This window comes from Dipodomys spectabilis, unplaced genomic scaffold, assembly GCF_019054845.1.
Source record: "Dipodomys spectabilis isolate Male_0828 unplaced genomic scaffold, ASM1905484v1 ptg000073l, whole genome shotgun sequence".
NCBI lineage: Eukaryota > Metazoa > Chordata > Mammalia > Rodentia > Heteromyidae > Dipodomys > Dipodomys spectabilis.
The window spans coordinates 7,558,674-7,583,528 of record NW_024870750.1 but is presented as its reverse complement, the minus strand read 5'-3'; the positions used below and the strand labels follow the sequence as shown (position 1 = coordinate 7,583,528).

At 43.7% G+C, this 24,855-nt stretch overlaps 1 protein-coding gene and 1 non-coding gene across 4 annotated transcripts in view; one reads left to right on the top strand and one right to left on the bottom strand.

The window, feature by feature from the left end:
* Nucleotides 1-24,855, top strand: part of Ppp2r5e (protein phosphatase 2 regulatory subunit B'epsilon) — a 143,504-nt gene that overhangs the window by 25,065 nt on the left and 93,584 nt on the right. The window lies entirely within an intron of this gene.
* Nucleotides 10,227-10,417, bottom strand: LOC122110111. Its single transcript, XR_006147819.1, has one exon. It is a non-coding gene; the product is annotated as a U2 spliceosomal RNA (small nuclear RNA).

Sequence of the window (24,855 nt, the reverse complement as noted above, 5' to 3'; positions counted from 1 at the left end):
GAGTTCTCTGGAGTAGTTGGCCTAGAATATGAATTTTATAAGTTAAATTTTTCTTCTGTGAGTTTTTACTTTTTAAAAAAACAATGAACTGAAGCTGTTTTTATAAACTGAAATTAAGGCTTTGTACATATGTAATTGTGATTAGCAGTGAAACTTATTTTCAGTCTATTCACACTTAGAACTTTCTCTATTCTTTTTCCTCCTGAGATTTATGGTTATCACTGTGCCTTAACTCTTTTCTCATCCTTATCTCTTAGAGTGAATACTGTCATTGTTCTGTGTTCTGCTGCTGTCAAGCTGAGAAAATGTATTCATTGTCATGGATAGCTGAGTGGGGCTTTAAGGACCTCTCCTCGGTACCCTCCCCCCATATTCCTCCCACCTATTGAAGACTTTGGGCTTAATAAGATAGAGCACTCTCTGAAAGGCCTGACTTTCATAGGTTTCCAAGTACCCTGAAAAGCTCTGGGGAAGGTTTCCTTTTCTGGTTGTGTTGAAATTAAGAGTTTTTGACCCAAGACCCAGACTACATGTCAGGTCTGGTAACCACCTCTGTACAGCAAATAAAGAGACATGGTGGAGGATACAGAAAGGAGGTTTATTATATGGCAGCCACAGGCCGACAACACTTCAATACATCTTTAGCTGTCTTCAGGAACTGTTGATAGGAATTCAATCACGAGAAACAGAGAAGCTACATTTTAAGAGGTCGAATCAGGAGCCTTTATCAGAAAGCTGGCTTATTGCAGGCAGACACATGTGCCCAGAAAACCTGCAGCCTTGAATACACTTAACACTATTAGAAAAGTAGTAAAGCAGGAGGGGTTAACAGTGTTTAAAAAGAAGCGTACTCATTATCTTATGTAACTGTAGCTCCCTCACCCCCATTCATCACATTTACAATAAAATAAAAAAAAGTAGTAAAGTGAAGAAAGAGCCCGATCACGCCTGTAATCCTAGCTACTCAGGAGGCTGAGGTCTGAGGGTAGTGGTTCAAAGCCACCTGGGGCCGGAAAGTCTGGAGACTCTTATCTCCCAAGTAACTGGAAGTGGTACTGTGGCTCAAGTGGTAGAGCGTTCACCTTGAGCTGAAGGACAGCGCCCACAACCAACAGCAACAAAAAAAGCCTGATCAACTCCAATGGAGAGCTGCAGTGGGAGCCATGGTGACCTGGGGAGAGTCAGCAAACTTGGGGCATGGTGCAAAAATGGTGCCTTAGCTGATGGGGGCCTAAATTGGGTCCTTGTCAGGGGGCACGGTCACTGGGAATTTGAGAGTCTCAGGAGTTCCTGGCCCAAGACTGGCAGGATCCGTGACCTGTTGTCCAAGTTCCCACCCCTGCACCCAAGAATTCAGGCACACCCATAATACCTTTCTCCACCTTGAAGCCAAGAGGGAGCCAGTTAAACCCAATTCCCTGTCATCTACTACTTTGCCAATATGGCGCTGGTTAGACCCAGTACCCTTCTTTCAGTACTATAGACATTGTCCTTAGGTTAAAAAGGGAGAATTGGGGAAAGAAGTGAGACTGGATGCATAGTTAAAATGTTGTAAGATGAATTATCCCAGAAGCCACATTTTGGATGATAAAATATTGGAGTCTTTATTACACAGTTACAGACTGCAGGCAGCCAGTTGTTACAAAGGCCTGCAGCCCCCAAAAACATATAACACAGCTAGAGAGGTTAGAGAGAAAGAAAGCACAGAAACAGTACCAACAAACCAATTCAGCTCCTATGGAGAGCTGGATTGGGATGCTCTGATGACCAGAGACAAGCCAGGAGACAGGACACAGCATGATCACAGAGACACACATGGCATGGCATAATGGCGCCTGTGCTGATCTGGGCCTAAATAGGGTCCAAGCTGGGGGCAGATTCACCGGACAGATTCACCAACCTATCAGCCAAGTGCCTGCCCCTGCCTCCTGGGATCTGGGCACGCCTATAACCTGGGAGGCCAGAGCGTTTACTTCCCCCAGCAAGAAGACAAGATGCCAGACCCTACCATCTACCATGTGGCCAATGTGGTGATGGCCAGACCTGACCTCCTTACTTCAGAAACAGTCCTAAGTCAGATGACCAAAGGTAGTGACAAAGGTGGTCTGACAGTCCATTGTCTCATGATTGGCCAAGTGGATCATGTTACAATGAGAGCCATTTAGGCCTGTCAGGTGGCTTGCTGTTCCTTGATTCCAAGGTGGCTTCCAACTGACTGTAGGAGAGACTGGCTCAGGACAGAGGACCATAGATAAAAACTGGAGGAGTCTATGATGCCAGCCTTTATTCTGCTCCCAGTCAGTTAGTGGATTCCAAATAAGGAATCAAGTTTCTTAGCAAAAGGAGCTTTTGGACACAGCTTACATTATTATCATTGGTGATTTCAGCTCTGTCTGAAGCTGGTGATGGCTCACATGAAGGAGAATAAGTGAATGAAGGAGAATAAGAGATGATGGTTTGTATTTCAAGACTTGCTGTGGGGTCTTTATTTGGCCTTATTTATTTGGTCTGCTTTGACTAGCAGACATAATATACAACCACAGTGAATATTAGTGCAGTCTTGAAATAAATTCAACTTAAATATCCTGTCCCATCTTGGACTCAGGCTTGAAAAAGAACTGGCTTCCCACAAGAATGGTTGTTGGCACTAATGGGGTACTTTGTAGCTTGTAATACTGAGAAACACTGGGCTGGATCCATGATCTGGGGCATGTGCAAATGGAAGAAATAGCTGAGCAGTCCTGTAGCATCCAGCCTTTTCTCTCAGTCCCCCCCTCCCTCATCCCAATACCTGTCCTGGCTCAACATTAGTGAAAGAGTCATTGTTAGGCCCACCAGGGGAAAATGGCCCCTTCCCTATTGTTCTCCCTTGGTGCATACTTGGCCCATTCCCCAGAGGTCCCCACCTAGCACTCATCCCGGGTTAGGAGGTGGTGGGGGGTAGGGGGTGCAGTGGACCGTTCCCCCAGGCTCTGAGGTTTTCACTGTGGCCACACCTCTTCCCCACCCTTTCCCTACATATGGTTTCCATCATTAGGTCTGTCCCTGTTATCCCCTTGTGGTCTTTGCCCCTTGCAGCCTCTCCCCTCTCCCGCTGCCCCCATTCGCTTTCCTTCCTTTTCCCTTCCCCTGCATCCCTTGCACTTCTGCACTCTTCATCTTGTAAACCATCCTACCAGTAGACTCTTCTGCCTGGACTATGTGGCAGTCTCCTTTTGCTGAACCTTACAGTCATTATACAAGTTTCTGCTCTGGTCTTCTGTGTAGTCTTTTTTCCTCTAAGATGGTAACCTAGTTTGCCTTTACTTTTTTTTTTTTTTTTCTTCTTCTTCTGGTCCTGAGGTTCAAACTGTGGGCCTGGGTGCTGTCTCTGAGCTCCTTTTTGCTCAAGGCTAGTGCTGTACTACTTGAGCCACAGCGCCACTTCTAGCTTTTTTTTTCTTTCTTTCTATGATTAGTTGGAGATAAAAGTCTCATGAACTTTCCTCGCCTGGGCTGGCTTCAAACCAGATCTCAGTCTTCTGAGTAGCTAGGATTATAGGCATGAGCCACCAGTGTTTGGCTTGTCTTTACTTTTTGATACATGTTCAGGACGTTGAAAAAGCTTTCTAAAAATTTTAGCACTGAGTAAGTGTACCTAAAATGGAAAAGTTTGTGTTTGCTGTTACTTCCTTATGCAGACTCCTGTCTCCCGACCAGCAGTCCTGAATTTTTAAATTTTTTACTTTTTAAACTTTTTCATGCTGGTCCTAGGGCTTGAACTCAGGGCCTGGGTGCTGTTCTTGAGCTTCCCCCCCCTCCCCCCCCCAAGGCTAGCGCTTTAACATTGAGCCATAGCTCCACTTCCAGCTTTTCTGGTAGTTAATCTGGTAGTTAAGGATTTTCTTGCCTGGGCTGGCTTAGAACTGCAATCCTCAGATCTCAGCCTCCTGAGTAGCTAGGATTGCAGATGTGAAACACTAGTACCTCACATTACTTGAATTTTTTAATACACAAGAAGAAGTGAAATTTAGACATCCCATACTTCAGTCCCTGTGTTAGTGTATATGATAAAGAAGTGGAGGGGTTTGATATGGTTTCTAAATTTTCAGGTGACAGGAAACCCACATTTAAGTGGCTCCTAGTGTTACAGGATTACACAGCAGGAGACAGGACTCAGTCTATCCCCATCCTTTGTTCTTGCAGGCTAGTAGGTGTCTTTGAAGGCTGCCTAAGACTAGGGTAATCAGGATCTGTCTCTTGGAATTTGCTTTCTTCTTCCAAGTAATTTCCACATGTCAAATACAAACTGGGCCCATAATCTGGTGAATACTTTTATTCAACTGTCCAAATAATTTGTTTCGGTTCCAAAAAAGGTAATTTTTTTTTTCTCTTTTTAAAAAAACTCAGTCACTTAATAGGTTTCCTTTTTTGTCTATTCTGTTTTTTGGAGGGATTGAGGTTTTTCACTGCTGTTGGCTTCTTTTTGGTGATAATGGATGATTTTTTTTTTGGTTGGTCGTGGGGCTTGAACTGTGGGCCTGGGAGCTGTCCCTGAGTTCTTCAGCTCAAGGCTAACACTCTTATCACTTGAGCTACAGTGCTACTTCCAGTTTTCTGATGGTTTTATTGGAGATAAGACTCTCGGCAGCTCCAGCCAGAGCTGGCTTTGAACCTTGATCCTCTGATCTCAGCCTCCTGAGTAGCTAGGATTACAGGTGTGAGCCTCTAGCACCCGGGCTGGATGAGTTGTTTTAGAAAACAAGCCATTTTAATACTGTTGTTCCAAACTCAATATATAATACTATTGTGAGATTATTGCAAAGTTTCAAAGCCCTGGAGCTTTCATAGGCTTATGATTTTGACCTGCCCTGGTTAGCAGGATAGGTGCTTTCAGAAAGAGCAGTCTCTGAAAGGCTCCTGAGTTTCAGAGCTTGCCAAAGAACTGTGTGTGTGTGTGTGTGTGTGTGTGTGTGTGTGTGTGTGTGTGTGTGTGTGAGAGAGAGAGAGAGAGAGAGAGAGAGAGAGAGAGAGAGAGGGAGAGAGAGGTTCTACTTGAATCACAGGGTAGCTTAGAAGACTCATATACATTTTAGTATTTTTTATTTTGTTTTATTGCTTGTGTTGGTGGGAGTTGAACCCATGACCTAGTACATGCTAGGTTCTTTTCCACTGACCTATATCTCCAAGTCTGTGGAAATGTTTTCTGTTTTGTTCTGTCAGTTTTGGGGCTTGAACTCAGGGCCTGGGCATAGAACCTGAACCCCTTTTGCTCAAGGATAGCACTCACCACGTTGAGCCACAGTGCCACTTCCAGTTTTTAAGTGGTTAATTGGAGATAGTCTCATGGACTTTCCTGCCTGTGCTGGCTTTGAACCAGGATCCTCATGTCTCAGCCTTGAGTAGCTAGGATTACAGGTATGAGCCACCAGTGCCTGGCTAAATTTTTAAAATTGTTATTATAAAGATGATATACAGAAGGTTACAGGTAAAGAGTACATTTCTTTTTGCACAGTGGCACCCATCTCTCCCCCCCCACCCCCCCACTTTTGTGCTTTTTTTCTTTTTTTTTGGTACTGGGGATTGAACTCAGGATGTTGTACTTGCTAGGCAAATGCTTTGCAACTGAGCTATATCCCAGTCATTTCTTAGCTTTTAAAACTTTTATTTTTATTTAAAAAGGGGTATTTGAGATCACATTAAAAGTTTATTTTAAGAAGTGGAGACCTAGAACAGGGTCTCAGGGACACTTCAGCCTCTCCAAGAATCTGGAATATAAATGTGAGAGGGGCGGAGCCATGGGTGATAGGCAGAGGTCAGCCCAGCATTCACAAGGGCTGCAGTTCATAGGGAGAAGAGTGAGTAGGTAGTCTAGAGAGGAGTAAACGGGCATTTCATGTGTGCAGGATAGGTGTGCCAGGGGAGAAGCCCACACGCTTGGAAAGTGTTCTGGAGGCAGGAATGAGCCCTGGTGTGCAGGAGAGTGTGTGGACTGGGAAGGGTGGAGAGTTGAATGGGAAGGCCAGGCCTGCAGGCTTGGATCAGGCAACAACCCTGGATCCCAGGGTGCTCAAGAGCCAGCTCCAACCACTCTGGCTAGTTCTTTGTAGACTGCAATGATAGGAACTAAGGCTGTGGATTGTCTTCTTGTTGGTTTATGGTAAATCTTTAAAATCTTATCCAGCCAACTGCCCTGGGCTTAAGACAGTCTTCTCTTGATGCAGTCCTGCAACATCTTTGAAGTCTTGTTTTTATTTGAGACCTTAAGATAGTTTTGTTATTTCATAATATAGTGCAGATTGAGTATCTTTATCTGAAATGCTGGGGCAGGGGGAAGAAATGTTTTAGATTTTGGATTTTTAAAAATGAATCAGGTTTTCTTTCCCCTGGTTTTGGAATATTTGCGTATTCATTGAAATAGATTGGGTTGAAGCTCCAGTCCCTGATGCACTTGTTTCATATATAGCTCACATATTCTTAGTGGACCTGTGTGACGGAGGCCCATCCCATGGTCATTCGGTGTCACATGGAATGCGTGGCCTGCAGGGGCATGTTGGCATTCAGAAACTTTGACTTTCAGATCAGAAACATTCAGCCTGTAATTTCTTTTCATTCTAAAAATTGGTGTTTTCAGCAAACTGAGTTCAAGGGCGAGAAGTACTGTGGTTTGTCCTGTGGCTTTGGAAAGGACTGCACAGTGATTAGCAGTTAGGGGTATTCGGCTCCAGGAGGGAGTTCTTCAGAGGAGGTTTGTTACTCAGAACAGGCAGGCAGGCCATGCCTCTTCTGTTGCGTCTTCCAGGGCTCTCTAGAAGGTACCTGGGTGGCTCAGTGGTAGAGTGCTTGCCTTGCATGCATGAGGCCCTGGGTTCGATTCCTCAGCACCACATAAGCAGAAAAAAAAAAAAGCCGGAAGTGGTGCTGTGGCTCAAGTGGTAGAGCGCTAGCCTTGAGCTGAAGAGCTGGGGGACAGCGCCCAGGCCCAGAGTTCAGGCCCCACGATCGGACCAAAAAAAAAAAAAAAGAGTCTCATGGACGCTCCTGCCCAGGCTGGCTTTGAACTGCGATCCTCAGATCTCAGCCTCCTGAGTAGCTAGGATTACAGGCATGAGCCACCGGCACCTGGCTCGCCTAACCTCTTTTAACTGCTTTTTTTTTGTTGTTGTTAGTCCTGAGGCTTGAACTAGGAACTGAACCCAGGGCTTTCATGCATGCTAGGCAAGCACTCTACCACTAGGCCCCATTCCCAGCCCTCTTTTAACTGCTTTTATTTATTTATTTTATTTTATTTTATTTTTTTGGTCCGGTTGTGGGGCCTGAACTCTGGGCCTGGGCGCTGTCCCTCAGCTCTTCAGCTCAAGGCTAGCACTCTACCACTTGAGCCACAGCGCCACTTCCGGCTTTTTTCTTTTTGCTTATGTGGTGCTGAGGAATCGAACCCAGGGCCTCAGGCATGCAAGGCAAGCGCTCTACCTCTGAGCCACCTTCCCAGCCCCCTTTTAACTGCTTTTAAACATTTTGATTGAAATAACAATTTTTATGTCATACAGTTCTTCTTTTTATTTATTTATTATCTTTAAGTAATTGTACAAAAGAGTTGCCATTTAACAAAGCAGTTTGTGAGTGCAATGCATTTTGATCAGTGTGCTGTTCAGTGTTTAGTGTACTGTTCAGTGTACAGCTGTTATCACCGTCCAGTTTCAGAGCATTTTCATCCCTTCTAAAAGAAATTCTATAGCCATTATTGGTTTCTCATTCTACCTCCATTTCTGCTGTCTACAACCCTAGACCTCAATGAATATACTTTTTTTTTTTTTTTGCTGGTCCTGGGGCTTGAACTCTGGGCTTGGGCACTGTTCCTAAGCTTCTTTTGCTCAAGGCTAGCACTCTGTCATTTTGAGCCACAGCCCCACTTCTGAAATTCTGTTCGTTTATTGGGACTTTCTTGATCAGGCTGACTCTAACTGTGATCATTAGATCTCAGCCTTCTGAGGGACTAGGGCTAGCAATGCATACTTTCCAGTTCACCTGGAAGATTAGAGTCTCATGGACTTTCTTGCTGCCGGCTGGCTTTGAACTTTGTTCCTCAGATCTCAGCCCTCCTAAGTAGTTAGGTTTACACTAATGCCTGGCTTTTCCTTCTTTTAATGTTTAGCTGTTTTGCAGAATTTTGTGCTCAGAATTGGAACACCTGCTGGTTAGGTTTGGTGTGTGAGTTTTGCCCTCTGGTTGACAGTGGGCATGCCACTGTTTTCAACTGTTTTTTTTTTTTTTTTTGTCTTTTCTTTTTTGGTACTGGGGATTGAACCCAGGACGTTGCACTTGCTAGGCAAGCGCTTTGCCACTGAGCTACATCCCAGCCCTCATGCCACTGTTTTCTGACCACACTCTGCCAAAGAGCTCTTGCGCTTCACCGGTGGCCACTTTGTATGGGTTGGTTTTCCCTTCCCAATTACACAGTCAGCTGCTTCCCTAGTCATCTCTTGTGCAGAATTAGTTTACTGAGGCTGGGGTAGAGCACTTGCCTTAAGCCCTGCTTTCTATTCTCAGCACCGCAGAACCCTCCCCCCCCCAAAAAAAATCAAAAGAATTCCTTGATTGACTTTTTGGATGGAAGTTTTTTGTTTTTTTTTGCTGGTCCTGGGCACTGTCCTATGCTCAAGGCTAGCATTCTACCACTTGTATCAGCCCCACTTCTGGCTTTTTCTGAGTTCATTGGAGATAAGAGTCTTACCTAGGCTGGCTTTGAACTGTGATTCTCAGGTCTCAGCCTTTTGAGTAGCTAGGATTACAGGCATGAACCACTGGTGTCCAGCTGGACGGGAGCTTTTGATTACCAAGAAAAGCTGCCAAGAAAACGCAGGGAGTTTGGAGAAGTGCAAGCCTGAGCTGATAGCTGCAAGGTGTGGTAGGTATTGATTGGGTGCAGGAGCACTCAGGCAGCATGGTAGGAACAGGCTGGACCATAAGAGAAATTTGGAAGTAGTGTTGAGAGTTCTTGAGTGTCCATATTGCCTGGCTCTTTACCCAGGCTTCCACTTGTGAATAATGAACTTAAATATTCAGATTTCCGCCTGGGATTCTGGAATTGCATGCTTAATCAGAACTTCAAAGAGTTCTGCTTTGTTAGCTTTGCTCTTAAAACCAGACCTTTCTTAGGGTGGGGGGGTGCCATTTTGAGTTGATTGTTTTTTTTCCCCCCAAATGGCTTGCTTCAGATTCCACACCTGAACCTCTTAAATAAAGGATTTCAGTATCCCTAAGAGAGGAGATAGATTATTGATGGTTTTTAGATACAAAATTTGTCAAACTAGGAATCCATAAATGCTTTGGGAGAAGGATAATTAGGAAGTGTTAAACAGCTTGCAATGCTCACGTGTGATTTAGAGGCATGGTTTTGCCCTTCTGTTTCTTAGACTGCTTCCTAGCTAGGCAACAGCTGCTCTCAGACCCCAGTTGTTGCTTTTCCTTGCACTCCCACTGCTTCTGCCTCAATAGCTCTCACCTGGATGCGCAGGCCAGCTGGCTCCCAGGCTGGGCCACATAGCGGTACAAGGCTGTGCGATTCCCACCTGGGCCAGCTGGCCTGTTCCCAGCCTGCCGCCCCTTTCCCTGTGTTTGATGGCTTCAGAGCGTTTGCGCTATTCATTTTCCCCAAGGTGGAAATCATCTTTTGTCCTTATAGGACACCTAGCTCATTGTGGGCTCCTGGAGAAGCCTTTTCTGTCTCTTCTCTCTGTGCCTACCTCTAAACTTATTATATGAAAAAACATTACCAGGATAGGAATGTGGCTTAGTGGTAGAGTGCTTGTCTAGCATGCATGAATCGCTGGGTTTGATTCTTCAGTACCACATAAACAGAAAGAGCTGGAAGTGGCTCTGTGACTCAAGTGGTAGTGCTAGTCTTGAGCAAAAGAAGCTCAGACAATGACCAGGCTCTGAATTCAAGCCTCAATAATGGCAAAAACAAAAACATTGCCAGCTTTCCCTATTCTTTTTTTTGTGTGTGTGTGTCTGTCGTGGGGCCTGAACTCTGGGCCTGGGCACTGTCCCTCAGCTCTTCAGCTCAAGGCTAGTGCTCTACCACTTGAGCCACAGTGCCACTTCTGGCTTTTTGCTTTTTGCTTATGTGGTGCTGAGGAATCAACCCAGGGCCTCATGCATGCAAGGCAAGCGCTCTACCACTGAGCCACCTTCCCAACCCCAGCTTTCCCTATTCTTTATTTTTTTTTTGTTTTGATCCCCGAGAGGGGTGCACCGTTCCTGGAGGTACTGCAATACCAGGTCGATGCGTGGAGCGGACGGAGCAAGCTCCTATTCCGACTCCTAGTTCCAAAAATCCATTTAATACATTGTCCTCTGATAGAGGACGTATCAGATATTAAACTGATAAGAACAGATACTACACTTGATCTTAGCCAAAAGGCCGAGAAGCGATTCCCTATTCTTTTGGTTATTTAATGTATAATTATTTATGGTTTATAGAGCTCATTGGACCATTCTCATTCCCCCCCTGCCTTATTAGTTATTTCTTTCTTTATACCCTCACAGTTATCTACTGCATAATATGTGCTGTCTCCTCTGCAGCCCCAGCCCCTGCCCCCGCCCAGACCTGGGGTTTAAATTCAGGGCCTGGGCACTGTCCCTGAGCTTCTTTTGTTCAAGGCTAGCACTTGAGTCACAGTGCCACTTCTGGCCTTTTCTGTTTATGTGGTACTGAGGAATTGGACCCAGGATTTCATGCATGCTAGGCAAGTACTCTACCGTTAAGCCACATTCCCAGCCCCTCTGTGTTTTTCGTTTGCTTGGTTTTTTTTTTAGATAGGTCTTACTGTATTGTTCTGCCTGGTCTGAACCTCTACGTTAAACTGAACTTACTGCCTCAGCCTCCTGACTAGCTGAGACTTACAGGTATACACCCCACTGCTGTCTTTCAGTGTTAGAAAATAATGAATTTCTTTCAAGATTTAAAATGAAATAATCTTAATCTGTGTGTGTGTGTTATGTGTGTATGACCTCTTAACTTTACATTCAACTAATTGCTTCTGTTTGTCACTTCTTTGATTAATACTGAGATAATTGAATTTACAACCTCAGGCTTACAAGGCTAGTGCTCTATCACTTGAGTCATATCTCCAATCTTTTGGTGTATAGAATATTTTTCAGATAGGGTCTAAGGCTTATTGTATGAGGCTTGGATTTGACTTTTATTTTCCTACTTTTACCTCATAATAGCTAGGATTACTGGCATGTACCACAATATCTGTCCCTTTGCTTCTAATGTTTTTTTATTTTATATAGTAGAAAAATGTGGTGGCATTATGACTTTATTTATTTATTTATTCCAGTTCTGGGGCTTGTACTGAGGGCCTTGTACTCTTACTTGGCTTTTTTTTTTTTTATTTAAATTAGTCACTTAGATTTATCATCTGCTGGGTGGCTTCAGCTTTCAACCTCCTGAGTAGCTATAGGATTAGATTACAGGCTGGTGCCACCAATTCCTGGCTAGTGTGTATTACCTCTTGAGGCACAACCTCATCCCTCTGCTTTTAGTTTATTTTTCAGATGGGGTCTTGTATTTGCCTGGGGCCTACCCACTGTCATCCTGTGTAGTAGGGATTACAGGACCATTAAAATTTGAGTACTGATCAGAACATCTACAGTCCCAACTGCTTAAGAGGTGGAGATTGGGAGGATTGGGAGGATCACAGTTTGAGGCCAGCCTGGGCAAAAAGTTAGTGCCCGCCCCCTCTACCCTCCCCCCTCCCCCTTTCCCCCCTCCCCCGCATTTAACAAATAATCCAGGTATATGAGGGTTCATATTTGTATTCCCAGCTATGCAAGACAGGCAAGTAGGAGGATTGTGGTCTAGCCTGGCTCTAGAAAAAAAGTAAGATCCTATCTGAAAAATTAAAAACAAAAGAGCTTGGTGTGTGGCTCAGGAGGTAGAGACTTGCCTAACAAGCAGGAGTCTCTGAGTTGAAACCCCAAGCACTACAAAAATGAAACTATTGGTTGACTGTCATGTAGTAGTAGAATGTGTTGAATGCTAGTGATTTTGATATAAATCCCAGTTCCAACCCTAGGTTTTCTGAATCTCCTCTTCAATAAAAAAGTATAAAAAGGGTAAATTGTTAGTATATAAGTAGTTGAGTGTGGTTTTTTTTCCTTAACAGAAGAAACTTTGAAAAGGGTTAACGTTATACATGTAAAAAACACAGAAGACTTTATATAAAGGTGTAAAAATCTGGAGTCTCACAGCTCCAGAGGTGATTACCAAGTAAAACATTACGTGCATTTTCTTTAACCTTGCTTGGTTGCTTGCTTATTTATTTGTTTGTCTGCTTTTTTTTTTGGTTGGTTATGGGGCTTGAACTCTGGGCCTGGGTGCTATCCCTTAGCTCTTCCGCTCAAGGCAAGTGCTCTATCACTTGAGCTACAACTCCACTTCCAGTTTTCTGGTGGTTTATTGGAGATAAGAGTCTCAGGGACTTTCCTGCCCCGGCTGGCTTTGAACCACCGTGATCCTCAGATCTCAGCCTCCTGAGTAGCTAGGATTACAGGTGTGAGCCACTGGCGCCTGGCTTTATTTTATTTGAATGGTAGCTATATTTGTAGGGACTCATGGTCTTGATAGTAATTTTGAATTTATTTTTTCCCCTAATACTAGGGAAGGAACCCAGTAGCCTCACACACAGTCTCCCTGGGCCTCTGCTACCAGTTACATCCTTAGCCTCTCTGAATTTATTTCTAAATAGACTAGGCTTTTTTGGAGGGCTGTCTTATCCTAGTTTAGTAATTAGTCTGGTAAAAGTTTTAGCAAGTCATCACTGTGAGTAGTTTATAATTAGTGCCCTTTTATCAAGTCAAATAGAGTAATTGGCTTATCTAGTCAGTTGTACATTTCCTGCTGAGATCAGTGCTCTGTTGAGCCATAGGCCTGGGAAGTTTTGAATATACAGCAGTGCTTCTAAACTGTGGATCTATTTTGGGAACCACTGTCTACCTTGTACTTGGAGGAAGGAGCGTCTCTGCTCAGTTTCTCTGCCTTTTGTCATAGCTTTACAGCACAACGTTAGTGCCTCACAGGTCTGCTAGGCTTTCCCATGTTCCCAGCAGATGCTGCGGCAGTCAGTTCATGGAAGGAATGCTATCAGACAGGCCTGCAGGCTTGCTGCTCTCTGAGCTGTGTGTGAGCTAAAGGGGGCAAAGACTTAGCTCCCTTGCCAGGCTATCCATTTATGAAAGGTGGAAAGCCAGACATAAGAAATTAACTTGAAAGATCAAGTCTACCATTCCACTCTCCCTGTTTCATTCTAGATTTCCCTCTGGTGCCTCTTGCGGGAATTGTCTTAGGTCTGGTTCCCTCGCCTTTCAGCACTGAAGGCATTGTATTCCTCCCCTGATCTGTCCTTCTACGTACTACCCATCCTCCCGTGCATTTCCTGGATCCTGGATCTCCCTGCTACCATGTGCCCTTGCTTCTTTGGTTATCCCACCGGCTAGCCCACATTTCTCTTCTTTCCGTCTTTCTCTGGTTCAGTTTTTTTTTTTTTTTCCCCATTTATTAAAGCATAGTGCAGACATCACCTCTAGGAAGCCTCTTTTGCTGGCCTCACAAGGAAGGGGTCCTTCCTCCACTCTCATCATATCCCAGGATATATATTTATTTTTAAAGATAAAGGTCAAGCTGGCTTCTGGTTGTTCATCTTGTAATCCTAGTCGTTCAGGAGGCTAAGACATGGGGGATTGTGGCTCAAGGTCAGTCTGGGCAGAAAGTCAGTGAGACTCTTACTTCACATTAACCAGCAAAAAGCCAGCTGGAGGTGGGACTTAAGTGGTAGAGTACCAGCCTTTCAAGTGACCCTGGGGTCAGTTCCTGGTATGTGGAGAGTCAGGGTCATACTATGTAACTCAGGTTGGCTTGGAACTCAAGATCCTCCTGCCTTGAGACTTCTGGGATTATAGACCTGTACTACTATGCCTGGCTTCTTGTGCTCTTAATAGCACATAAACCTATAATCCCAGCACTTGGAAGGCTGAGTCAGCAGGATCACAGAGCTGTTAACAATTATCAGGATCCAAGTTTAGGACATTTGTAATCACCTCAAAAGGAAGCCCTCTACTAGTCATTAGCTGGCACTGCCCATTTCTCTTCCCTCTCCTCAGCCTCAGGGAATGCTCAGTCTACTTTCTGTGTTCTGAGGTTACTGACTCTGCGTAGCTCATAGACATTCTTCACCATCTTGACTCTTTACATTCTCTCCTTCTCTCTGTACACTTCCTGCGCAGATTGCTAGGGCACAGAGCCTGGGAAACCGTAGCCTTCACCCTCCCCCACTTATTTCTCCTTCTCTCTGATTTGAAAATTGTGAGATAAGAATAGACGAGTTAACATGTGGAAAACTCTTAAGGATGTTTCTAGTCCCAATAAGTACTCTATACATTTTGGCTCTTGTTAGGTGGGGTTCTGTCATTTCTAATTGACTTATTTCGTGGGGTTTTTATATTGCTGCCTGTTGTGTCTGTGTTGTCATCAACTGACCTTCTATGCATGCATGTGAACATTATTCAGAGCACTTGTTGCATTTTGTCCTCAATTGAATTTTGTCATTATAAACTATGTCCTGTCACAAAGGCTCAGTTGGTAGATCTGTAGGATTTGGCAGTGTAATTATATGTCCTCATTTGACACTTGCTGTATTTTTTTGGATGAGATATGATGCTCTAATCATCATCTCTTTTGCTTTTAGTTAACGTCAGTAAATCTAGGGCATTTATTTCTGAAAAACAAGTTTTCCTTTCATTATAGTGAGTTTATGCTAGGCATGGTGGCTTATACCTATAAATCCCAGTTACCTGGGAGATGGAAAGTAGATCGCAGTTTAAGGCCAGCATGGGTAAAAAAGTTAGCAAGGCCCTATCTACCCAACAAACCAGGCATGGGGGTATAATCTGTAATCCCAATTACATGGGTTGTATAGGTAGGAAAATCACAGTCCTAGGCTGGCTCCTGGAAAAGTGTGAGGCCCTGTCTAAAACAATAACTGAAGTAAAAAGGCTGCAGTTGTGGCTCAGATAGAATGCTTATCTAGCAAGTATTAGGCCCTGAGTTTTTTTTCTTTTTTTTGTCCAGTTGTGGGCCTGAATTCTGGGCCTGGGTGCTGTCCCTCAGCTCTTCACCTCAAGGCTAGCACTCTACCACTTGAGCCACAGCGCCACTTCCGGCTTTTTTCCCCCTGCTTATGTGGTGCTGAGGAATTGAACCCAGGGCCTCATGCATGCAAGGCAAACGCTCTACCACTGAGCCATCTTCCCAGCCCAGACCCGGAGTTTTTATTCCAACTAGTACTCCAATAGTTCAAATTGCTTTTGAAACTTAGTTCGTTTAAAAGCACATGGAAGATCCAAGAGAAGATATGCTCCTGTAAGAACAAATTCACAAAACATACCTATGACTACTACAGATGGGAAAACTGCTGAGGCTGATTTAACTGAGCTTCAGGATAATTAAAAGAAGCCAGGTGCCGGTGGCTCATATCTGTAATCCTAGCTACTCAGGAGGCTGAGGATCATGGTTCAAAGACAGCCTGGGCAGGAAAGTCCGTGAGACTCTTTTTTTTTTTTTTTTAATTTGCTTTTTATTGTAAAAATAGTGTACAGAGGGGTTACAGTTACATGAGTAAGGTAATGAGTATATTTCCTATTGAGCATTGTTACCTCCTCCTTTGTTTTTCCCCTACCATCCCTTTCCTCCCACCTCCACAACTACTCTCTCCCCCCTACAAGTTGTAAAGTTCGTTTTCAACATAGTGTCTTGTACATCTCATTGTTACAATGGGTCAGCCTGTATCCTTATTTAAGCATTTTGTTTTTTCCCTTCCCCTTCCCAAATTAGAAAAATGTATATACAAGATGCAGGCATCAAATACAGTGAAAGCAGGGGTTATACCATGGGGGAAGACATACAAAAGAAACAAAAAAATCACATAGTACATTATAAGTATGTTAAAAAAAATAGCAAGAAATAAAAAATGACTTGTGTCCCTGTCGTGGGGTTCATTTTGCTTAACATCATCTTAAATGGTCATATGTACATAGCTTTTGACCTTTTCTGCTTGTCCTAGACATATACTAGTTATTGCAAATGAGAGAAACCATGGGACCTATGTTTCTTTGGGCCTGGTTTACTTCACTTAAGTCCGTGAGACTCTCATCTCCAATAAACCACAAGAAAACTGGAAATAGCACTGTGGCTCAAGTGGTAGAGTGCTAACCTTGAGCTGAAGAGCTGAGGGACAGAGCCTAGGCCCAGAGTTCAAGCCCTATGACTGACCCCTCCAACCTCCCCTCCCAAAACCCCCAAAAAAACAAAAGTTGAGAGAGATACCTGGTGAAAATTACATTTTATCAATATAAATGTGAATGGATTCCAGGTTTGAACATGTGATAACACTGGAGACACTGGGTCAGGAAGCACAAGACTTGGAGTCAGGCCTTGCAGCAGTCTGCACAGTGAGCTTGAGCAAGGCACTGAAGTCCTCTGCCAGCATTTTCTCATCTGTAAAATGAGACAGCTGGCCTACAATAGATGTGTCTTGGGGCTTGCAGGAGAGTAAGTGGTTAATCTCCAAGTAATAAAGCAAAGTCTTTAGCAGCTACTTGTCAGTTCTCTGTGTATTACCAAGGAAGGCTGTGGAAGAGAAATCTCTTTCTCCTTCCTGTTGAGAGTGCTGTGAGCTGCTGGTATACGATGTGCTTTCTATTGCTGCCATCATGTGTAGGCAGCTCATTCATAGTAGGCAGCCCTGGCCCAGGGAACCTTCAGAATGGAATTCTAGTGTTTAGTTACAAGTGGTCGGCTGGGCAGGGGAGCGGCCCTCTTGGCTGGGGATGCTGGGGACGCTGGGGGAGAACATCAGCAAGTCCTGTGTCTCTTCTGTCATGTGTGTGTGTGTGTGTGTGTGTGTGTGTGTGTCTGTCTGTCTGTCTGTCTTGGGCCTAGAACTCTGCCCTGACTGGCTTTGAACTGTGATCCTCTGCTAGGATTACAGGAGTGAGCCACTGGTACCCAGCTTTTTTTTTTTTTTTTTTAAATGAAGGTTGCCTTAAAAAAAAAATTACCCATGCTTCAGGTGCCAGTGGCACACTCCTATAATCCTAGCTACTCAGGAGGCTGAGATCTGAGGTTCGCAGTTCGAAGCCAACCTGGGCAGAAAAAGTCTATGAGACTCTTACCTCCAATTAAACACCAAAAAAGCTGGAAATGGAGCTGTGGCTGAAGTAGTAGAGTGCTAGCTAGCCTTGAGCACAAAAACTCAAGGATAGTGCTTTTTGCTGATTCCAAGACCAACACCTCTCCACCCCACCCCACCCCCCCAAAAAGAAAAATAATTATCCATACAGTGATGCCTGTATAGAAATCTGTATAGAAATGATTTTAAAATTTAGAGTTGTAGTTTTATGGGGCCAAAACATTGGTGCTTGACATAGTAAATTCTTTAGAGTCTAAAAAATATTTAAAGAGTCATTGTCTAGGTAACTAGGCAGTTTTTTGGTTTTTTTTTTTTTTTTGGTCTGTTGTGGGACTTGAGCTCTGGCCTGGGTGTTGTCCCTGAGCTCTTCAGCTTGAGCCACAGTGCCACTTCTGGCCTTTTCTGTTTATGTGGTGCTGAGGAATCAAACCTAGGGCCTCGTGCATGTGAGGTAAGCACTCTACATCTTCCGAGCCCCAACTAGGCAGTTTTATATTTCATTTTTTTCTGACATTACTTCTCACTGGAAAGTTTTTGTGAGGTGTGTTATTCAGATGAACCCCTAATTACAGACTGAATAAGTAGGTCTTTGGGTATAAATGTACTCATCACTTCTCCCCTCCCCGTCCTCCCTTTCCCCCCTTCCCTTTCCTCCCCTCCTTCCTTCTTTCATTTGTGGAGATTGATCTTAGTTCACACTTGCTAGGCAGGTATTCTACCACTGAGCCACCTTCCCAGCCCCTGCACTGGTTATTTTAATTTCCTTTAGTATACTTTTATTGATATTACTAAGATGTTGAACAGAGGAGTTACCATTTCATAAATCAAGTAATGAGTACATTTGTTTTTCTGGATAGTGTCACCCCTTTTCTTGCTTTTCCCCAGTTTCCTGGTTCCAGCCAGCCTACTATACTGGTTTTTGAGATAGAGTCTCATTTATTCCATGTCCTGGCTCACACCTGAAAATGCCCCATTTTGGGCTTTATGTCATAGTAGGGATTAACAGGTGGGTGCTACTATACCCAGATTCTTTTTTTTTTTCTTCTAAACCAGTCCTGGGACTTGAACTCAGGGTCTGGGCACCATTCCTGAGCTGCTTTTGCTCAAGGCTAGCACTCTTCCACCTGAGCCACAGTGCCACTTCTGGCTTTTTCCATACTGAGGAATTGAATCCAGGGCTTCATGCATGCTAGACAAGCACTTTATTGCTAAGCCACATTTCCAGCCACATACCCAGTTTCTTTCACTGAGATTCCGTCTCTGTGGAACTTTTCTGCCTGGGCTGGCCTTGAACTATGATACTCTACTTCTCAGCCCTGCAAGTAGCTAGATTACCAGTGCTCAGCCTAAGTATTTTTCTCTTAAACCATGACGAGTTATGACATGGTCAGTGGCACCACATGACATTACACATTTGTCTAGGAGTAAATATACATACACTGTACATTATGCAGCTTCTTCTTTTTTTTTTTTTGTTGGTCGGGGGGCTTGAACTCTGGGCCTGGGCGCTGTCCCTCAGCTCTTTAGCTCAAGGCGAGTGCTCTACCACTTGAGCTACAGCGCCACTTCCGGTTTTCTGGTGGTTTATTGGAGTTAGGAGTCTCACAGTCTTTCCTGCCCGGGCTGGCTTTGAACCGTGATCCTCAGATCTCAGCCTCCTGAGTAGCTAGGATTACAGGCGTGAGCCACCAGCGCCCGGCTGCAGCTTCTATTGTAACCAGAATTTAAAGAATTTAAATAGGCTGGTGCTTTCTTGAATGATAAAATCCACTGTCTAACAGATTTTGGACAAAAACAATAAACATTGAAAAAAGCCCTTTAAGACATAAAAATGCTGTTATTAAGAAAAGATAATAATGTTCTTTTATTAAAATGGTTTTATTTTATTGGTTCTGGGGTTTGAACTCAGGGCTTCATGATTGCCAGGCATGTACTCTGCCTCTTGAGCCATACCCTTAGTCTCTTTTGCTTTATTTATTTTTTGGGATGACAGGCATGTTTACCACACCCAGCTTGTTTGTTGAGAGGAGGTCATATTAACGTTTGGCCTGACTGGCCTTGAACCAGGCCTACCAATCTCTACTTCCTGAGTAGCTGGGATTATAGGCATATACTTAAAGATTTTTCTTTTTTGGGTGGTGTTGGTCAAGGGCACTGTCCCTGAGCTCTTTTGCTTAATGCTAGTGTTTTACCACTTTGAGCCATAGCACTGCTTCTGGTTTTCTGGTGGTTCATTGGAGATAACAGTCTCACAGACTTTCCCGTCCAGGCTAGCTTTGAACTGTCATCTCAGATCTCAGCATCCTGAGTAGTTAGGATTACAGGCGTGAACCACTGGTGTCCAGCTTAGGCATACACTAGCTACTAAGCCCACTCTTATTAACTTTATTTCTGCTAAGATGCTTGGTTTTCCTTATTCAATTGGCATGTGCTCAAAACAAGACATAAATGCTATAGAAACTGAGTACTAATATTGGCAAACAGTTCACCAAACAACAAATGTATTATGTTCTAATTGAAATGAGTTTTGCTGGTATTTATGACAGAAGAGATATTGAGCAGTACAGAAATGAGGTAGTAGATGCTGCCGCTATGGTAAGAATGTTTCTAGTCATTGTAGGAGCTTCCTTGACAGCTTGCAAGGAGGACAGACTTTCCAGACTTTGGGCAAGCTGTGAGCAGCTTTGAAAGCTCAGTTTTGTAGTCGGTATTCAGTTAGTCCCTTTGGAATGGGAAGTGTATTTACTCCAGTTTTGGTGCTTTACTCTGGAGGAAGGTTCTGTGGTTATTTGAAGAGGAGGCCGCCTTGACATCCAGAGTTCTAATTGGTTAAAGATTACCACATTCTTTTGCCTTGTTCTTTGAAAGAGAGAACACATACACCTACTCACATGTATGAATCTCTAAGGAAAATGTTTAAGAATGGTGTCAGATGAGTATTATATATTGGTGATGATAACTGGCAGAGTAAAGGTCAAAATGTCATGGAAAAAAAATGGGAAGCCATAAGCAGGAGTTAATAGAGGGATATTTGTAGCAAGTTAGAATGTTTCATTTGAAAGCAGTTAAAGTGGTTGGAGTTGGCCTACGAGAGGTGCTAGGGGGGCTGGGAAGGTGGCTCAGTGGTAAAGTGCTTGCCTTGCATGCATGAGGCCCTGGGTTCGATTCCTCAGCACCACATAGCAGAAAAAGCTGGAAGTGGCACTGTGGCTCAAGTGGTAGAGCACTAGCCTTGAGCTGAAGAGCTGAGGGACAGTGCCCAGGCCCAGAGTTCAGGCCCCACAACTGGCAAAAAAAAGAAAAGAAAAAAAAAAAGAGAGGTGCTAGGATGGCTAAAAAGCTTATTAGTTATTGTGAGTGTTTTGACATTTTGGTTTAAGTGTGTTTCCCTGCCTATTTTAAGAAAAAAAAAATTTTTTTTGAAAACTGCCTTTAAAAAATAGTTATTCTGGGCTGGGAAGATGGCTCAGTGGTAGAGCGCTTGCCTTGCACGCACGAGGCCCTGAGTTTGATTCCTCAGCACCACATAAGCAAAAAGAAAAAAGCCGGGAGTGGCGCTGTGGCTCAAGTGGTAGAGTGCTAGCCTTGAGCTGAAAAGTTGAGGGACAGCGCCCAGGCCCAGAGTTCAGGCCCCACGACCGGACCCCCCCCCAAAAAAAAAATAACATAAAAAATTGTTATTCTAAAATAAAAATTGAAAATTTAATTTTTATTAACTGCCAGGTCTGTCAATCTTTTGGACATTTGGCTTTGATTATTTATTCAAGGTTTCTTTCTTCCTTTTTTTAAAATAAATTTAATTATTTTCATTTTGCCCGTCCTGGGGCTTGAACTCAGGGCCTGGGCACTGTCCTTGAGGCTCTTTGTGCTCAAGGCAAGCGCTCTGCCACTTGAGCCATGGTGCCATGTCTGGCCTTTTCTGTTTATGTGGTAACCGAGGAATTGAACCCAGGGTTTCAAACGTGCGAGGTAAGCACTCTACCACTAAGCCACATTCCCAGCCCCTTATTCAAGATGTCTATAGAAGAAAAACCATATCAATCAGTTTTGATCCTTCAGGTCAGAAGCTGACAAGGAAAATTAGAATAATTTGAACTTAACTCCAAATAATAAGGTTTTGCTAGATGAGACTATAAATTAGGTGTTTCTTAACATTTATTACAAACAAGCATTTGTAGTAAGTGAAAGAACTCTCCATGTGTTAAGTGACTGCCTCTTGAGGGCTCAGCACTTGTCAGCATCAAGTTGGAGTGAACTCTAAAACTGTCTTCTGTAGGGGAATTCACAAAGTGGGGCCTCCCACTCACCAGTCAGTCAGTCACAGGACTTAAATCTGAAAAGTGAGCACTATCTACAGTTTAAAGTTGAGTATTAAAAAATATATAAATAGCTTAAAAAAATACTTGTTACCGGGGCACTGGTGGCTCATGCCTGCAGTCCTGTACTCAGGAGGCTGAGATCTGAGGATTGTAGTTCCAAGCCAGCCCAGACAGGAGTCTGTGAAACTTTTTTTTTGTTGTTGTTGTTGGTCATGTTGAACTCTGGGCTAGGGCGCTATCCCTGCACTTTTCAGCTCAAGGCAAGACGGGAGAGTCTGCCGTTTGAGCCACAGCACAACTTCTAGTTTTCTGGTGGTTAATTAGAGATAAGAGTCTCATGGACTTTTCTGCCCAGGCTGGCTTTGAACCGAGATTTTCAGATCTCAGCCTCCTCAGTAGCTAGGATTACAGGCGTGAGCCAGCAACGCTGCTTATCTTATCTCCAGTTAACTACCAAAAAGCTGGAAATGGAGGTGTGGCTTAATTGTTACAGTGCTAGCCTTGAGCACAAAGCTCAGGGACAGCACATAGGACCTTGAGTTCAAGCCCCAGTACCAGCTCCAAAAAATTCACACAAAACAAAATCCCAATGACCATGCTTGTCAGGAAATCAAAAACAAATTAGTGTATATCCTTTCATACTTTTTGTCAGCATTTATAAATGAATGTGATGCTTCCTGTGTGTGTGTGTGTGTGTGTATGTGTGTGTGTGTGTGTGAGAGAGAGAGAGAGAGAGAGAGAGAGAGAGAGTGAGTGTGTGTATTGGGGCTTGGACACAGGGCCTCATGTTCTTGCTTAGCTTATTGCTTATGGTTGGTACTCTGTCACTTGAGTCACACTTCTTCCAGCTCTTTGCTGGTTAATTGAAATGTCTATTGAGTTTGTCTTCTCAGACTGGCTTTGTATCTCAATCCTCAAATTTCAGTTTCCTGAGTAGTGAGATTATGGGTGTGAGCCACTGGACCCCAACTATACATGCTTTTAACAATTTTATTTACAAGAGTAAGACCATACTCTTGTTCTAAATATTTCTAGGTCATGTTGTTTTCTTTTGCTAATGTGCTGTACATTTCCCCAAGGTATGAATGAATATGCGATAAGGTGCTTGAAACTATTTTCTAAGTGATAACATTTATTTCTGTTGCAAATACTGGGAGAACTTCTATGTACATAGGTGAGTATATGTGTAAGATAAATTCCTAGAAGTAGAATTCTGATTGGTAGATCCTATAAAATTATCAGGAACAATTTATATTCCTAGCAAGGGTATCTGGATTATCTTTCCACTGGATCTTCCTAGTCATGTTGAGTTTTTCTTTTTCTTTAAAAAATTTTTTTTTGTCTGGCTGGGAATGTGGTTTAGTGGTAGAGTGCTTGCCCTAGCATCATGAAGCCCTGGGTTCGATTCCTCAGCACCACATAAACAGAAAAAGCCAGAAATGGCGCTGTGGCTCAAGTGATAGAGTGCTAGCCTTGAGCAAAAAGAAGCTCAGGGACAGTGCTCAAGCCCTGAGTTCAAGCCCCAGGACTGGCCCCCCCCCCAAAAAAAAAATTATTATAAAGGTGAAGTACAGGGGGGTTACAGTCAGGTAAAGAGTACATTTCTTTTTGGACAGTGTCATCCCTTCCCTTATACTCTCCTAGTTTTTTCCTCCCTTCCCTACTCACAAATTGCATAGTTCATTTTCAACATAGTATCTAGTGAGTATCACTGAAGAGTTTGTTCACCCTTTGTCCCTCCATTTCTGGGCTTCCCCCCTCCCCCCCATAAGTAAGACAAAAATAAAATTAAAAACAACAGCAACAAATAAAGAAGCTTTGTTTCCATTTCTAGGAGTTTCTGTTAAGGTTTTCAAAGAGATACATGGAAAGTTTTATTGGGAAAATACATTGTTTGCCAGGTGCTAGCTACTCAGGACTCTGAGATCTTAAGATCTAAGTTAAAAGCCAGCCCAGGCAGGAAAGTCTGTGAGACTCTTATCTCCAATTTACTACCAGTAAACTAGAAGAAGTGCTGTCGTGGCTCAAACTAGTAAGAGCACTAGCCTTGAGCAAAAGAGCTCAGGGACAGACAGAGCCCAGGGCCTGAGTTCAAGCCCCATGACCAAAAACAAAACAAAACAAAAAACAAACCAACCCCCCCCCCCCAACCAGAAAACCCAAAACATTATTAAAAGGAATAACTTGACTATAGGAATGAGAACATCATCTGTTCTCTTTTTTGTGTGTGTTGGTACTAGGGCTTGAACTCAGAGCCTTGCTCAGATTGTGCTCCACCCTTTGCATCATGCCTCTAGACTTGCTTTTTGCTCCTTACTTTTGCTGGTTATTTTGGACACTCTTACAGGTTTTTTTTTTTGGTTTAGTCTGGCTTTAGAGTCTCAGACAATGGATCCTGGAATGAAATGTCCAGAACTATGAGCCAGAAAATATCATTTCTCTTTTCTTTCTTTCCTTTTTGTTTTTTTGGCCTGAGATGAGAACTTGAACTTGGTACCTGATGCTTTCACTCATGGGCTAGCACTCGACCAACTGAACCAGTCGTCCAACCTCTACACCTTTTCTCTTTATAAGCTGATTGTCTCAGATGTCTGGTATAGTGATGGAATGGATAGATCTGGCTCTATGCATAGGATTTGGGGCAGCTCAAAGGCAGGGAGAAATATCATCCGGCTGAGGCAGTGAGCCAGGATTTTCTTTATGAAGGAAGTGAAACTGGCCAAGGGGCACTAAGCATGGGGTGAGAGAGTGGCTGGTGGGCGGAGGAGCGTTGGATGTGACAGCCTGCATGTAGTCTTGTTTTTGTTAGTTTGAAACAGGGGATTGATGTGTTGCTCAGGCTAGCCTCAAACTCCACCTGGGCTCCCAAGTGATCTTTCTTCCCCAGCCTCCAGAGTAGTTTAGACTACTAATGTGAACCACTGCTGGTACTAGGGTTTGAACTCAGAACCTCCAAGTAATACGTGATTGTCCCATAGAGTGCTCTGTCTGCCACTTGAGCCATGCCTCCTGCCCAGGTTTTTGCTGGCTTTTTGGAATTGGAGTCTTACAAACAGAATGTTTGAGGAGAACAGTTCAGTGTCAGCCTGGGAAGAAATGTTTTTGTTTTTTGTTTGTTTTTTTGTTGGTTGGGGGCTTGAACTCAGAGCCTGGGCTTGGGTGCTATCCCTGAGCCTCTTTGTGCCCAAGGCTAGCGCTCTACCTCTTGAGCCCCAACACCACTTTTGGTGAGTCTCAAGGGGACTTTCTGCCCAGGCTGGCTTTGAGCCACAGTCCTCAGGTCTCAGCCTCCTGAGTAGTTA